Source organism: Seriola lalandi, unplaced genomic scaffold, assembly GCF_002814215.2.
Source record: "Seriola lalandi dorsalis isolate HSWRI2012SDOR001 ecotype SW California unplaced genomic scaffold, Sedor1 jcf7180002054358, whole genome shotgun sequence".
NCBI lineage: Eukaryota > Metazoa > Chordata > Actinopteri > Carangiformes > Carangidae > Seriola > Seriola lalandi.
The window spans coordinates 35,098-52,119 of NW_019524911.1; positions in this window are offsets into that span (position 1 = coordinate 35,098).

The window sequence follows — 17,022 nt, forward strand, 5'->3', positions numbered from 1 at the left end:
TCTTTAGATGAACCAGTTCCTGCTGACTCTGGGTTTGAGAAGTGAGGCAGCAGGGAGAGCAGGGAGATCTCTCTATGAAATATTTACTGCAAATGAGAGAGAGCGGAGGAGGAAATACATGTCTCAAGGAAAAAAAAAAAAGGACTGATTAACTGTAAATGCCAATATTTAGAGTACAGAATGGTGAAGTGAGGTGATGGAAACATCTCAGGAGGAAAAGAGATAAATATTTGCTGATAAAACCTTTGCTAAGGATTTGCAATATTTGTGATGTTGACTGTTTGATGCTGAGGGCATTTTTACACTCTGCTTCATCGTACGCCAACCTGCCTGAAGAAACAGCATGAAAAACAAACAGAGTAGAAACATCTCCCTTCTCTGCCACAGTCTGTACATTTTCTCGTTGTCTTTTGCAGACGTGAGATTCCTCTCCGGGGGCCAATAAGTAGGCGCAAGCACCGTTCATACCCCTTTTCCCACACATTAACTGGCAATTATAAAAGAAAGGGGAGGATGTGACCAGGAGATTAAATATAATGTGAGAGATGTAACCTTAAATAATGAAAGATTGTATGTTTAGGTTATTTGTTTTATTTCTCTGATTGTGTTGATGATTTTTTTCATCTTATCCTGAACTGTCTGTGTCGATATGAGCTCTATAAATTAATTGTTAATCATCTTTCTGTTTAACGACGATGACTGAAGTATCACTGTGATGATGTTTCACAGATACATGGATACATGAATTAGTGGTAGGGGCGTAATAAACAGACACAGCTGTGTGTAACGTCAGCTGTTCTGTCGGAAATCCTCACCAATGCATCAGTGGGTAAAGCTGCACCTCTTCTTCTTCTTCGCTCTTGATTTCACGGACAATGTAGCACGTACATGTATCAGTATTCAAATGGAGGTTTAAAGATGTGTGAAGTGTGGCGTCTGCACCTTTCAGTTTTTATTCATGTAGTTGTTACAGCAGAGACTAGCTTCACATCCAGAGCCCCGTCTGTGGTTGAGGCCAGGTGGGTCTCAAACTTTCTCACATCAAAGACCTATAAACTGACACAAATTACATCACAGACCCCCCATCTCTTTTACATGTTTTATTACAGAAAGTGTTTCAAACCCATGATCAAAATAGTCTGTCATTGTGTAACTGGATGGAAATATAGTGAAAAGCGATTATTACCCCCGGGATTTGTGGTTGAGACAACAAAAGCTCTTTGGTTGAGGTTAGTGAAAGCTGGTGGTTCTGGTTGAATGTGAATAAACAGGTTGTGTGTCTGAAGTCACTGTGAACTGTTTCTGTATCACACCAGGACTTTCCTCTCACCTGAACCAGGAGCTGTGAGAGTCTGAACAGAACCATAAAACACTTTGATGATGCTGGAGTCAATGTGGATATTGTGCTGCAAGATCAGATACTCTACATTTTGCTATTTGCCACATATGTTAATGAATGGGTGTTTGGCTGCTGGCTTACACTACACGGCCCTTTTGTGTTTCATATTTCTGGGATCAGTCAAAGCCACTAACAGGCGCTAGATTTTCATTCCGTCAACAGACACATGAAAGTGATTTCACAGCTGACTCAGTTTTTGGTGACATTGTTGAGATGGTCAAACACTGCATTTGTCCAAGTTGTTAATTCCAGCGGGACATTTTCTTCTAGTTTTAGAAGCAACAGCAAAAACTTGAAGATGGAATCTGCCCCCGAACTCAAACTTCCTCTCAGACTGCTGAGGAGGCGGTTTTCCTCCATCGTCTTCTTCCTCCCTCTTCTCATTTGCCCTTTTTTTGGTTTCCATGCTTTTCCTCTAAAGTGGCTGACTTTGTGATGTTCATGTGTGTGTGTGTGTGTGTGTGTGTGTATGTGTGTGTGTATGTGGGTGGGTGGAAGAGATGAGTTGTTTATGCCATGCTCCTTTAAATCAAAGGCGAGGGGAAGGCTGTGCTTTAATCATATTTCACGCCGACCTCACTTATCTTCCTCGCCTGTTGTTTAAGGCCTGTCACTGCAGATATATCGGCCTCCGTTTGACTGCTACAGTATGTGGAGTTCGGAGGCTATATACACACACACACACACACACACACGCAAGCATAGAAATACACACAGCCCAGAGTGCAGGCATATTCTGTATTCATGTCCTAACACACACAGTGAAAAAATTATGTAAAGAAAAAAAATAAAACATAAGTCCAAGTGCAAAATAGCTGACAGGACGACAGGCTGGTAGAATGTGTTACCACGGGACCAGCGGACGTAAAGAAGACAGCATGTGTTAACATTTCCTTTGGAAAATCCCAAGGTCTAACATTTCTCACATTTCTGAAGTGAGCAGACAGTCGGTCCTGCAGTTCATAAAGTGTTTCATTTGTTTCTGTGACAGTTCACAATAAATAAAAAAAACATTTTAAAAAGCAGCAGGCTGAAGGTTACAGTGATGGGCCTCTGACCTGAAGGCTGCTGATTCAAATCCCCACACAACATCCTTGACTACATCATCACCACAACTCACAACATCTCATCAGCAGGGTTCATATATTCATGGAACACTGACAGTGTCCTTGTTTATGTTTATTATGTAATAATTTATTATTATGTAATAAAACCTGTGGACATAAAGACAAAAAAAGATTTTGATTTTGTGTGTGTGTGTGTGTGTGTGTGTGTGTGTGTGTGTCCCTCTCTGCCATCTATCCCTTCTAGGCCTTTAGCCCAAGGATTGGTACAGATCATATGGACGTGCTTTGCATATACATGGAAAAACATTTGTGCAAATAATGTCTCAGAGATGGCGGCGGCGTCACGTGCTGATCCTTTCCGTTTTATTCCAGACGGCAGCAGAGAGATCCGCTGTGCTTCAGCTTCAGGAGCGCTGACAGGAAAATGCAGCTTGTGTGGACGACCGCTGCGCCACAGGATCAATAAAAAAGCTTCACTACTGACAAGATGTTTGATTCAGAAAAAAGTAACGTTACCACAACGCTGCTGAGAGGAGTCATTTAAACCGCTACACTGGTGCCAAATATATTTATGTTTCATGTGGTGCTCCGGTGTCTGTCAGTGTGTTGTTGTTGGTGGGTTCACGTTATAGATGTGTTTGTAGAGTACATGCACAGTGAGCAACATGTGACCGTGGGAGTACAGCTCCAATTGTTCAGTCCCAAGAAGACGATCCATCACACAACAAACATGTTCTGCCCTGTTCACATGATAGCAGCTTAAATAACCAGAGAGAGACCAGAGAGCACACACACACACACACACACACACACACACACACACACACACTCCACGAAGAGGAAAATAAACATCTTACCCCAAAAAGGTGAATTACTGCGAGTGAACAGCGAGGACGCAAACACAGCCATCAATTTACCAGAAGAGAGAAACCAACAGGAAGCTTTACAGTGCTGACATCAACAGAGCTGTGAGAGGAGCAACATCATCGCTCTGTGTCCTACGAGCTGCACAACGCTGGTTTTATTTCAGGAAACAACATGCATCACCCGCAGAACATTTCAAAATGTCTCGTTCCACAGAGGAAACGTGTATAATTATATTTATTTATAACTTCCAGAATTTCAGGATGGGCTTGAGCTTGATGCTGTTTTCTACAGAGAAGAAGCTTGTATTGCAAATGTTAACTCAACTAAACAAAATAAAATCCATACCACTTCAAAACAGTATTGACTGATTCAGTTCAGCTGCGCCTCTGTTCTGTAAGAATCCACTTTCTTGTACTGAGAGCGGTATAACACAGATATGTTAGACTGTGAGTCTGTAACTTAACAAACACTGGACCTGTTTCAGGGTCAGATTCATCGGGCCGCTTTAATGCACCGACTTGTAAATGACCTGTTTCAGCCTGGTAGATGCCAGCTTGGATGAGATGTGTGACATTCAACAGTCACTTCACTCTTTCAAGTTGACTATTCCATTTTAATTTTTTTAAGTTTTAATGTATTTTATTGTTTTTTTTTTACAACATATTCATTTATTTAAATATTTTTTCACTATTTATTTCAATTTTTGTTGCAATTCTATGTGAAGTACTTTGAGCTGCATCTTATGAATTAAAGGAACTGTACAATTAAAGTTTTCAAATATTGAAGTTTTAAACTATGTCAAAAAAAAAATACTCTGCTATGATTAACATTTTGTTTAATATGGTTTTCCCACATAAAAAGTGACACTTAACTGTGTGACACACTACTGGATTAGGCCTTTGGTTCCGCCCACCACAGCTGCTTGCACTAGTTTGATATGTCTTGTATAAAAAACATCAAATGGATGATAACAAGGTTAAAAAGTTGATCATCAGAGGGAGTCTTTAAAACAAAAAACATTAGCATAATAGATATCACCAAATGAGGCTGCCTGAAGCTTTGTGTGGACACATTTCATTCATGAAAATAAAACTAAAGAGGAAAAACAGGAACAGCTGAGCTTCAGGTTTGTCTTCAGGCTTGACAAAAGCAGAACAGATTCAGTGTCAGTGTCGTGTTAGACATCCTGAATAAATATTAATAAACTGTCAAGACGTGTCATCAAACGTGTGTGTGACAGAAATAAAGCTTGAATGGTTTGACATGGAGTATGATGGTATGAAGGTGGAGGGAAGGAGCTGCAGGTGATGTGACACTGTCGGCTGGTATAAGGAGGATGTTCACCTGGACAGAGACCTGCAGACAGACTCTGATGCAGAAGTTGCCACAATACGCCATTAAAATCTAAAGAATGTCTCAGGAAATTGGCATCCTGTTACGGATTAAACTGCCCTTTGGAAACCTTTAGAGCTAGTTAAAGTAAACAGAATCATTTCGGGGTTTGGACAAAAGCAGCTGAAGATGTCACTCTGGGTTCTGGGTTATTGTGAAGGGAATGTGTTACTATCCTCTGCAAACAGTGAGAATCATTAGGTGCAGTCCCGTGTAGTTCAACTCCACCTCAGCCAGGTTTTAACGGTGACTTTTGAAACTAATACTCACGTACTTTTACTTTGTAACGTGAAACTTTACTCTGTAGTATTCTTTTTCCTTTAGTAAAGGATGTGAACACTTTCTCCACCACTGTTCATTTCAGTGAAACACAAATTCGATCAGATGAAGGTGTTTTTGATTTCAAAGCCTGAAGCCGGTTCTTACATGTTTTGGCTCAGTTTGATTGGTGATATTGACAAAACTGTTAGTCTGACTCACCGGATGAAGGCTGAGGGTATAGAGCCTGCCATTGGGCACCCATTCCAGGCAGCATTCTCCTTCCTTTCTGCTTCCCTTGCCCGTAACCGTTTTCAAAATCAACAACCTCAGAGCTAGCAACATACAACAAAATAAATTCCCCTCCGACAGGGGCACCGTCGCTGCATCCTGGGCTCAGCACTGCCCAAGATGATTGTGACTGGTTTAAAGAAATGCAAACAATGTCAGAACACTTTTTTCTCCAATAGCAGAATGAAAACAGGAGCAGTCAGAACATGGTTTGGCTACGAGAGAGTAACAAAATGCCAACTCTCACCTCTGAGTTATGACCATGAGAGCCGCTGTGTTGTGCAAAAAAACTAACCTTCCTTAAAATCGAAATGAGTTTGAATTCATTCCAGTGAAAAGGCCAATCAAAACTTTCAAAATCCAATGAATGAAACTAATATTTTATCTGTGCTGGTTTTTCTGCTGCCAAGGCCTTCTGAGCCCATTCATGCTTTGAAACAGACCAAAGACTCCACACAAATCCACCTGGGCTCTTCTTCCTGCGTCATGTGGTCTTTTGTCATTTTGTTCAAGAAAGCGTCTCATAAAAGTAAATATTTCAAAAACTGGATGAATTTTAAACAAAACAAATTCCGACTCCTGCTGATCTACAATGACTCTGCAATTTTATTAATTTCTAAAATTTCAAATGATTAACTTGTTCCTTTAAGACAACATCATAATCAAGTGTCAGACCTCTGAATTCTGTAATTACAGGAACAAGGTGACTGATTCTCTGACAGACATGTTGTTAATTAAAGCACCACCACAAGTCACATGAATATGATCAGTGAGCCAAAAATGTACAGTGTAAATCACAGAATATAACAATCCTCGTCACAGATCACACCCTTCAGATAAAATATTTCTGATGTCTTAATGCAAAGTAAAAAAGATCTACGGTATCTGTACTTGCATAATGTTACACTTTTATACAATAGACATTCTGCCTTTTGCCTATTTTGAAATATTTACCTTTACTTCCGTGTGGCCTGACTACCTTTCTTTATTCAACAAGAAAAAAAAAAAAAAAAAAAGGAAGTTGCAATCACCAGAATTGGATGGTTTCCCATTTCTTCTACCATTTTTTAATTCTTACAAGAAAAAACAGAAAAACTGCTGTTTTGGTCATTTTTGGTGTAAAAAGAATAAAAATAAAAAAATAATTGTTTTTGTTGTTTTTCAGTTTAAAACAAAACAAAACTGCCTGAATGCACACTAATCTTTGAGTTAAAGACCAGTTCCCCCCAGAGCTTTACTGTGAGCGTTACTGTAATCTGATAGTTGGCAGATTATCGATGGGTTATCGCAGTCGATAGAAAAGAAACACAAAGACACACAAGCTTCATCATGATGTACATATTATATTAATATTTAAAACAATATAAAGTAACTAGAAAAATTCCTGGAGAAATGTGCCTGCTGCTTGGTGCGTGTACTTCACTCCGGCAGAACCTCTCAGTTCCTGCATCCCCTGCACTCACTCAGGTCACCGGCTGGTCAACCATCCTGTCAGGGTATCAGCTCTGCTTCCCACTTTTATCCTCTGTTTTCTGTGTGTTTCCCCATCGTTGTGGTTCATGTTTGTCCCTAGTCTGACTGACTCTCTCTCTTTGCGTGTGTGTGTGTCTCTTCCTCACTCTAACTCGACAAGCCTCTTGCAGTATAAAGCCCCGGCTCGTCCATCCAGCCTCTGCCAGATTGTTCAGTGCGGTACAGACAGACGCCACGGCCAATTTCTCTGTTTGCTGCCAGTTTTTCCTTGTGTTTTCGCCTGAGTCCTGCTGACCCTGTGAGCCTGTGCCTCGGCTTCATTACTCCTGCTCACCTGTGCTCCGGCCTCGTCCGGCTCTGTCCTCGCCTGCTGTTCACCGCTTGGACTGCTGATTCACTGTCTGCCCTGCTCCGCCATCAGCCCCCCCCACCCCAGCCTGCTTCACTCCATCGCCCTGCTCAACCACCTGTTCTACTCCTCCTTTCCCAGTCACTCTCCCAGGCCAGAGCCACAGTCCGGCCTCATCGCCAGATCCATCCTCCATTCGCGTTTACAATTGATTGCCATTAAACCGCTCTCTGCCTCCTGGTCTGTGTTTGCATTTGGGTCCAAAACTGAACTGTTACAACACATCCCAGAGATTAACAAGCCGACTATTGGCAGCAGAGCATTTTCCTACTGAGCTACTGTGGAATAATTTTACCCCACTTAATCACAGGGGCTGGACACCACTGAAACTTTTAGACTTAAAACCAGCTATTTTCATTCACCCACAGTTGAATAATTAAACCCTGTTTGCATAAGTCCGTAAAGATTGCTTAAATTATGATTTTCTTTGTTTCTTATCTAAGTCTAAATTTCACTTTCAAATTGTTTTTATTGTATGTTTTATGATGTATTTACCTGAATCATGTACTAATTTATTATAATGTGCACTGTACAGTTACACAACTCTCCACACAGACTGAAAAATGATATTGCTACAGTAATACTGTAATGTAATGTGTGTGTGTGTGTGTGTGTGTGTGTGTGTGTGTGTGTGTGTGTGTGTGTGTGTGTGTTCTGTATGTGGGACTCCCAGCTGTCAGGTCCTGAGAAACAGATGGGTCCAGTCAGGGACAATCCCACACATACACACACACACACACACAAACACACACAAACAGCTAACGAGCTGGTGTACAGCAGGGTTTGCTAACAGATGAGAACAACCTGACAGGAGCAGGAGGCCCCGGGCCTGATGTTACCTCCAGCTGTAGAGTCACGAGGGTTATTCAGAAAAAAAAAACAAAAAAAAACTCTTCAGAGTTAAAGTAATGACAGATACATTTTTTCCAGTGTGACTCAGAGTCAGAGAGAAAAGCAGAGTTTTCAGTGTTTTCATCCGGAGACTTACATCCACCAGCTGCCTGCAGTTGTTCTGATAACAAATGCTTTAAACGCGCTTCACAGACTGTAAAAAAAGCTGACAATGATATCTTCCAAATTTGTCAGTTCAGCCACGGAGAACCAAATTCAATACAAAGAAAGTGATTCTGTCACAGTCAGAGACAGCTCCCAGATTTCACTGTAAACTTAAAGATTCATGGAAGCGAGTGCTACTACCTGTTAAAAACTCCAATACCTGGCATATTATACTGAACATAAAATATGAATTTACATCATCTCAAATGTATTGTGCAGGATCCCAAATCTGCTTTCAAGGGTAGACGGTGCTGAATACACATTTCAAAAGAGAACGACTCCTCCAGTGTGGAAGTGATTCAGAAGCCAATTAAATCTGCATCTAAATATATTTTTACTGCATGTTATGATTTTTAATTATTTAATTTAAAAGGTTGTATGAGGATGCTGTATGTGTACAACAATTCTTTTTTTGTAAATACTGTGAGAAAAGCAACCTGCCACACAAATAAACCTCTTGTAATAATCCTGCTGACAGATTTTAATTATCCAGAGGAGATGTGGTTTAGAGATTTGCTTGTAATAGTCACTGGTTTAACAATAATCTCACTGTATAAACTTGAAATATGAGTGAAACTGTGTAGAAAAGTTACTGTCTGATCCCTTTAGTCGGAAGATTTAGATAATTAATGAAGTCACGATGCATGAAATGATGCACTATAGGCCCACATCACAAAACCTGAAGCCTACGGATGCAAAGCACATATTCCTGCTGCTGGTGGCTACAGATTTAACAGGAAACAATTTTATACAACAGGTGAGAGTATTAGTATTATAGGCTTATCAAATTGATAACGACAAAACTGGAGAGGCGCCTCAGCCATCAAGAAAATTGTTTGTCATCTTTATCTTCTCACAACACAAAGGCTGATTTTGCCTCCACTGTTTGAATGTATCGCTGTTCCTTCTTTCCCTCCCCACAGTGTGGGCCCCTTCAGGCCCCGAGCCTTTGCCTGCCACTGCCCACACCAGCAGCCAGCTCTGTAAATCAGACAGAAAGATCTAAACATTCAACAACATCTAAAATTCATTCGCTCATTTTGCTCCCACAACATAGTCTCCATGACCTCCGTGTCTCGCTAAACATCTTCAGTTCTGTATCCTCTCCTCTGTGGCATATTGTAATGTTTTCTGCTGTTCTACAAACACAAATGAGTCCTGATGTGTTGGCAGTCCATCACAGCACTGCTGCCGAAGCACTACGCCATCTTTTCTTTATGACTTATTGAACAGGCTGCTCAGCTGTATTTCCTTTGTTGCTCGTAATGGTGGTGAAAGCCATTTGTCACAACAAGTTCACCTTAGCTGGAGGAAAAACGAGGGGAAAAAAGGATGTCAAGAAATAAATGATTGCCACCTTGATCCCAGCTGGCCACCAATCTTCCCCCCACCACTTTTTGAAAAGCTGTGGCACAGACAGGCCACTGAAATCCATACATTTCAAATGAAACAGTCATTGTTCCCCGAGATTAATACGTCTCGCTGGTAGTAATACAGGAAAGCTTGATGTACCTGTCAGAAAAATAAATGACAGAGAAAAGAAACACAAGTTTGAAATTATCTTTGAGTGCAGCAAGTGCACAAGCTTTGTTCAGCTGCCTGTGGGCCTGATCTCTGTAACAGTGGAGGAAAATTAATCCCCAGTCTGTGTTTACAGCTCTGCTGTTCACAAGCTACTATGGAGAGCACTTACAATGGATTTTAGTCTTTTTCTACAAGAAATTTAAACAGTATTTTTGTGATAAAGACGCCAACAGTCTGTCAGTGGAAGCAGTAAATACTATCATCATATGCCACAGGTTGTTGACAGACTGTAGTCACATGAGCTCACATGAGTCTCTGGATTCAGTGTCAAAACAAAAGGCAACACAACAATGGTGTGAGTTATGTCACACTGTGCAAAAATAGGTCTAATATAATCTGGTTTGAAATCTGTGAATGCGTTTCCACTCACCTTTTTTAATGCTGGTTTTCGATTTGTGCGTAAAGAAAAAAAAAAAAAAGGAAAATCAGTGTAAAAAGTGTTTGGTGGTGTGTTCAGTGTCACTGTTGTGTGGATAAAAGCCAAAGTGAGACGGCCTGAGTGAATACATGCTGATGTACATGAAACATGAAGAGAGGAAAACATCAGATCTGGGAGGAGCGATGATAAAATCCATGAAACTAACAGAAATGTTAGATTTGCATCATGTTTTCCACCTGGTTTCCTTTTGTTTGACCTTTGATTGGAGCTATTTTTAATGACCTCATCTTCTTGTGCAGTGGTTTAATGGCAGCGAATGGAGAACAAGACTTCACTCATTATTCAACCCTTATTCACCCCTTATGACAATCAAGAAACCTGGTCTGGCATTTTGGTCTGTAGCGATGTCCAGCCCAGATTATCTGGTAATGTGAGGGGTTCACAGATCCAGCCTCAAACCTCCTCAAAATCTCACCTTGATTGCATCTCCCCGACCATTTTCCCATAATATCACATGAGATCACATGAGGTGGTACGTTGGTCCTGGATTGTGCTGAATCCTTCTGGCACGTTAAATATCTTGTAGTGTGACTATATTTAAAATTAGAGAGAAGATCGTCTGTGAAGTTTCTCTTTATGTGCATAATGCAACCTGATTTCAAAATCTGTTCCGATTTTAAAACACCTGTAGTCTGAGCCCGGCTTACCTTCATTGAAGTACTGACTGAATGAGTATCAGTGAACCATCCAACAGTGAAATGTGTAGCTGGTTCAAAGCACTCAAAGGGGCCTGTCAGGTGTGTCAACAGCTCCAAGTCTTCTTGGCTTCTGCTGTGGCTTTTTGTGCTTTGCCACAGGGAGACGTGTATGCCAGCGCGCTAAATAATGAGTCTGCTCAAGTTCATCTGTCTTGTCTCTTTTTATGTCCCCATTCCCTTTTGTGAGAGACATTTCACTGGGGGCTCTTTGTTATAAAAAAAAGAAGAAGAAATTATATATATATATATAAACCGTTCTCCTTGTTAGTTCTGGGGATAGTTTCTTTCTCATTTAGAAAGTCTCATTAACTTCCCAGGTGTTAATTGAATAACCACAAATTGGATCCTTTTAATATCGCATAGATCAGTGCCTAAGTGCCTTTGACCGAGAAATTGCAGAGGAACTGTGATTCACTAACACTGTCTATGAGAAAACTGCATGAGACTCTTACTGTATGAACCTGGAGCGGCAGAGATAACTCCTCACACTTCACAACTCTATGAAGAAATCTGAATTGAACTTGAAGGGAAACTCCACCTTAAGGTCCACTAAAATCTGTAGATATACTTATTTTTTAATTGTGAAGATCAATTGCATCCATGCCTCGGCTGTTGTTAATAAATGTAGCTTCATTAATTCAAAAAATCAGTTGCCTCTGAACATGATCCAGCCAGAGATTATGTTATTAGAAAGCATATTTGCTAGTGCAGTTTAGTTGTGTCGAAACCTAATTTATAGGGGGAAAGACTTGACGTACTGTCCTAATATTTTCATAATAAATTGTGTTTTTTTCCCAGCGACTTAAGTGAACCCCACACTAAGTAATATTCATGTGAGTACACACACACACACACACACACACACACACACACACACACACACACACACACGTGTACTGACATAATATTATTATTTTTTAAAGAGATAGGACAAAGTGTAAGTGAGCTAAATTCTGTAGTTTACACAATTTACAGAAGTTCCGTGAATGCATCGCCTGCTAGCTAGCGCTGCTACTTGTCAAATAAGCCCCCCACGTAGCTGAGACAGACAGGTGTATGACACACACTCAGTCGGGTCTGGAGAGAAATTAAATAACGTGTGTAACATTTCCAAGAGTTAAAGTGGTTCTAACTGAAGCTGAAGTGTCACCGGAGGGAGAAAATTATCTGAGAGAGAGAAATTATCAGCGGGAGAAACTCTGTCGGGCCATTCCTTCCAACTAAGTATCCCGGTGAGTTTGCTCCCCTCGAGCTAGTTGATTAGCATTACATTTTTGTTTTAAAAGAGTTCACTGTTATTTTATTTAAGGAATTGTATTTCATCGAGCAAGGACCAGTCAGGATATTGTGTGTGGTGTTAAATTAATATACTGTAGTTGATACCGCGTTCAATGGTGTGACGTTGAGTCTGCGCGTCCGCCATATTGGAGAAATCCACCAGTAAACAAAAAGAGATTCAACATTTTACTTACATGCATATATAATCTACTGTAACTCACTTCATTCTGAACCAGTTTTCATTAAATTTGGTTTGTTGTAAATGTGAAAAATTGCCTGTTGGAATAGTAAGTAAGTATTTTATGTGTCATTAGCAAACAAAAGAAAGAAGTCCATAAAACCACATTAAGTCTTTTTAGATGTAAAACATTTCTATGTGTCTTCAGTGTGTCTACTATATTTCTCTTTGTGTGTATAAGTGTGTGTGTGTGTAGGACTATGATCATGTACATGATTCCTTGCAGCTATGTTTGTGTCAATATAATCCTTCACTGTCAGTTCTCGGCGTGGAAACTGATCTAAATAGATTTGTTGTACCAGTCCCAGCAGAGCGTAATCGACCATCAGACGCTGGAAAAGTCTCAGAGTAAAACATCTGAGTCAGGAGCAGCAAACCAACAGCAGCTCTCCAGATCAGTCACTCCATCCTCTGATGGAGATAAGGAGGGACAACAAATCCATTTTCAGTTGAATACTGCTGAGTTAGCTCCTGCCGCTAGCTGAATTAGGATGATATCTTTGAATATCCACAATTAAAGACTGGAAAAATAAATTTCCCGTTGTCATGAAGCAACAAACCCTGTTAGTGAATTGTTAACTGGGAAGTTGTCAATGCTGAATGTAAAGTGTCTCACAATCTGAACAAAAACAAGAACGACAATGGAAGAGGGAGCAGTGGGCAAATGCATGAAAAGAAAACCAATTAACTGCAGTAAAGCCAAACACTGTTGTTGCAGATAGCATAATTTGTTGTACACAATCCAGCAACAATGCAGTCCAGAGGTTTTCAAACTGTGCTGTTCCTCCCCAGTGGGCTGCAGGAGAGTTTCAAGGCGGTGTGGCGGGAGAGATGTGAGGCAAAACTACTGTGTGAGGCGATTGGAACAGGTGCATGCAGGTGCTTTAAAATCACACAATAAACCTCCAGAAATGCACTTACAAAACATTCATTCAGAATCATCATGTTTTTAAGTTTTCTTCAGTATCACAGTAATCCAGTGAGAGCTGCCTGTACATCCATGACTACACTGCGAACTGGAGCTGATCACAGCTGAGCTACTTGTAAAGGGACAGGATGACTACATGGAAACTAACGTAGACTAAAAACAGTGTGTAGCCCACAGATAACTCACTGATTCCATGGCAACGTTTCTTGCTTACATCCCTCTCATTTATTTCTACACTAGAAATCTCAGTCTAATCACCAGGTGAAACTACGTGTTTAGAATATCTGATTAAGTGAAATAAATTTGGAACTTGGAACTTATTTTCATTATTAACTAATATTGACGATTTTCTTTCATAGTCAATTTTGCTTGGGAGGGATTATGTGTAGAGAACAACACATACAATTTTGGTTTACCTGGAGGGTTTTCGAAGGCAGAGATGTATCGATACATAAAATAAAGGAGACACACACGCTGTACAGTCCCTCACCATCTACTGATCAAATGTCCTTCATTTTTAACTTCCACCTACACCGGTGAGATCTCTGTGCCAAACCAGATAAGACTGTGTTGTTAATAACCATCTCTGAAAACCTCTGTTCCCTGGCAACTGTCCTACAGGATGTTTGCTTTAATGATGATATTTAACCAAGTCGCATGATAAAATGAGGGTTAAAAAAATTCCCTTCAATGCAGATCACATTAATGTAGCACAATGGATAAATGGTGTTGGCAAGGTCAGAGTGAAAGGGTTTTTTTATTTTTTCTTCTTTTTACATTTTTCTACAAACGTAGGTCAAAGTCAACTACATTTAATACAATGAGAAAAAAATGGTATGTTATATAAGTCGAGTCGAGATAGAACAAAGCAATAATTATGTGGGTTCATTGGGAGGATCTGATAAAGTGTGGTTTAAAAATAGCTCATCTGCAGAGAAAACCTGGAGACAAACTATTATCACTCAGTTGTCTTCCAGTTCAGTGACAGAAAAAAAACACAATATAAATCACTCTAATATTGGTATTATGAAAATAAACAGCTCTTGGGACAGTCCTTCACACCTCTGGCTCATTTTGTTCTTGGTATTGGTTGGCGTCTTCTCATTTTTGTGAATAATTGGCTGAATGTAGTCAGGTATCCCTTTACAGATACAACGGATCTTCAGAATTCAGAATAAATGATATCTACAGATTATAGAGCATCTCTTCCTTCAAGTTCAATTCAGATTTTTCTATAGAGTTGTGAAGTGTGAGGAATCTGTTATTCTGGTATTAATCACTATTTTTTTACCTGATTTTGTTCGCACTCTGGGCCGCCTCAGGCCAAGCGTACGCACAAAAGACGAAGGCCCGACTTTCTTAGAAAATGTAAACACACACCTTTTCACATATTAAAACCATGTTCATTAAGAAATGCTTTAATATACAATAATTTTTAAAGCAATTCATTCATGAAGGCATTGGCCAAATGTATTAAATAATCATGAACGTGACACCTTTTCCATCCTCATTAATTATTGTCATAATTAAAATATTCAGTTATAAAAACTGAACGTCCGAGTCTTGGAGTATCGTACTGTACCACACCGTATCTGGAGCTTTTCTACATTTTTCTGAGGCAAATGAAACACACCACTTTAAAATATGCACTTATTTATTATTGAGGTATTATCTAATAATTGTTTCATTGTTTAATGTCTTTTATGTCAGTCACTGAGTCCTTCATGGCCTCCAGGAGAGCCAGCTGGTTGTGGACAGGCTCCTCAGTCAGGATGTGGACATGCTAACGAGATGCCTGGGACTTGCTTTGGGAAGTGGCCTGTGTGACTTGTTGCTGAGAGTGTGAAGTCGACGGCACGTCATGGAGCACCTGGTAGGGCCAAAAGAGTAAAGTGATGTCTTTTGCAATGTTTTTGGATTGACCATGTAAGTTTTGATTTACAGTGGATGACGTGAATTTATATTATCATCCCAAAAAAAGACGCCACAATAGATAATCAATGAAAGATGAATGTGTAAAGGAAAGTGCTCTTCATACAAGAACTGATATTTGGTTAAAAATGAAAATGTATTGTTGTTTTAACTTACCATTAATCTTTCAGTAGATTTCAGCCACTAATGATACTGACAAAACAGGTTATACTACTATTGTTATGGAAGGTACAAGACCAGTTTTAAGTGTCTTTTGCAGAGTTGATGTGGCAGTATCAGTGTTAATCTTGTTTTTAGTACCCAATGTTTTCCAATTATCCCAGTTAGCAGCCATAGTAATTGGAAAGTTCACCTCCACCTGCATTTTAAACAGCACCATTGAGTGTGGATCATATGCACATAAGTTTAAAGAAATGAATTTTGCGGTGTATAATGAGGCTGGAACACCAACAGCAGGAAAGAAAAATCACTGGGTTGGACTCTTGGATTCCTGTAAAGGAGTTTCTCGTGCAGTTTATGTCAGATTCAAACACATAAACATTATATTTCAAAGCAAATTGTTTTTTAATTTTGTGATTTTAGCTGCTGACGATTCCACAGTGAGTACCGTTTTCTTTCCTGCTTCAGAAACACTGAAATACTGTCAAAGAAAATGCTGGGACGTATTTCTAAGTTATCATTGACAAGTTAAAAGGCAATACACTCAGAGTCTGTTAAGACTTAAAAAAAAAAAAAAAGTAAGTTTATATCTTATTATTGATTATAATTTTTATTGTTCTATAAAAGTGACTGTTGTAGCTTGTTGGCTTAGCTCAGTCACTAACAGGACAATAAGTCTCACAGTGTATTAACAGCAGTAGTGGTCTGATGTCCTGTTGTTGTAGCCTGAGATAGATTCGCTCTCCACCAGCATACCTAGGTGAATATATGGTCATGATTTCCCTTTGCTGAAATAGTTGTTTCTGACAGAATCATCACTGTTGAACAGCTGCATTTTCCTTGTTTAAAAAATAATGTAAATCAGACTTTCTCAGTTTTATTGAAGTGATCTTAACAAACTCGCTTGTCATCGAGTGTTTGCAAAGCATATCTTCTCTCATGGGTTGTTTTTGTCAGACCTCCAGCTCCTCTGAAGCTCAAATATACAGTATAAAGTAATATACAGGAGTCATTTCACAGGGTAACAAAGTTGATAAAAATTATTCAGCTGCTAATATCAGAGCCAAAAATGTGCTACTCTGAGAAGTTGTAGCCAGTTAGTTTTGATTTCCTGCTCTGAGATACTTGATAAACACAGTAGGAGTAGGTAGTTTCCAGACCCTGTTACACCTTATCTGCCTTCTAGTTGTACTTCTCAGATCACCTGACCCGCTCAACCGTGTCCCCTCATTTCCTCATGAACCTCCCGTTATGAATACAGCCAGGTTTACTCAGTAGTAGTCTGCTAGATTTAATGTTCGAGTCCTCTTTGTCTGAATCCTGTACCGGCTGCCCTCCTGCTATTTCATGCCTTTCCTCCCCTCAGCCTTTCAGATTTGTTTGCCCGCGAACTGCCCATTAACATCCCTAAACCCTGCTGAGTCTCTGGATACTCAGAACTGTGACAGCTTCAGTCACAGGTTTTTATTAGTCTGCTGATAATTTAAACAGAGATGAGATGAAAATCACCTCCTCCAGCACACCAGCCAAATGTTGCTCAAGGTTGATTGGGTC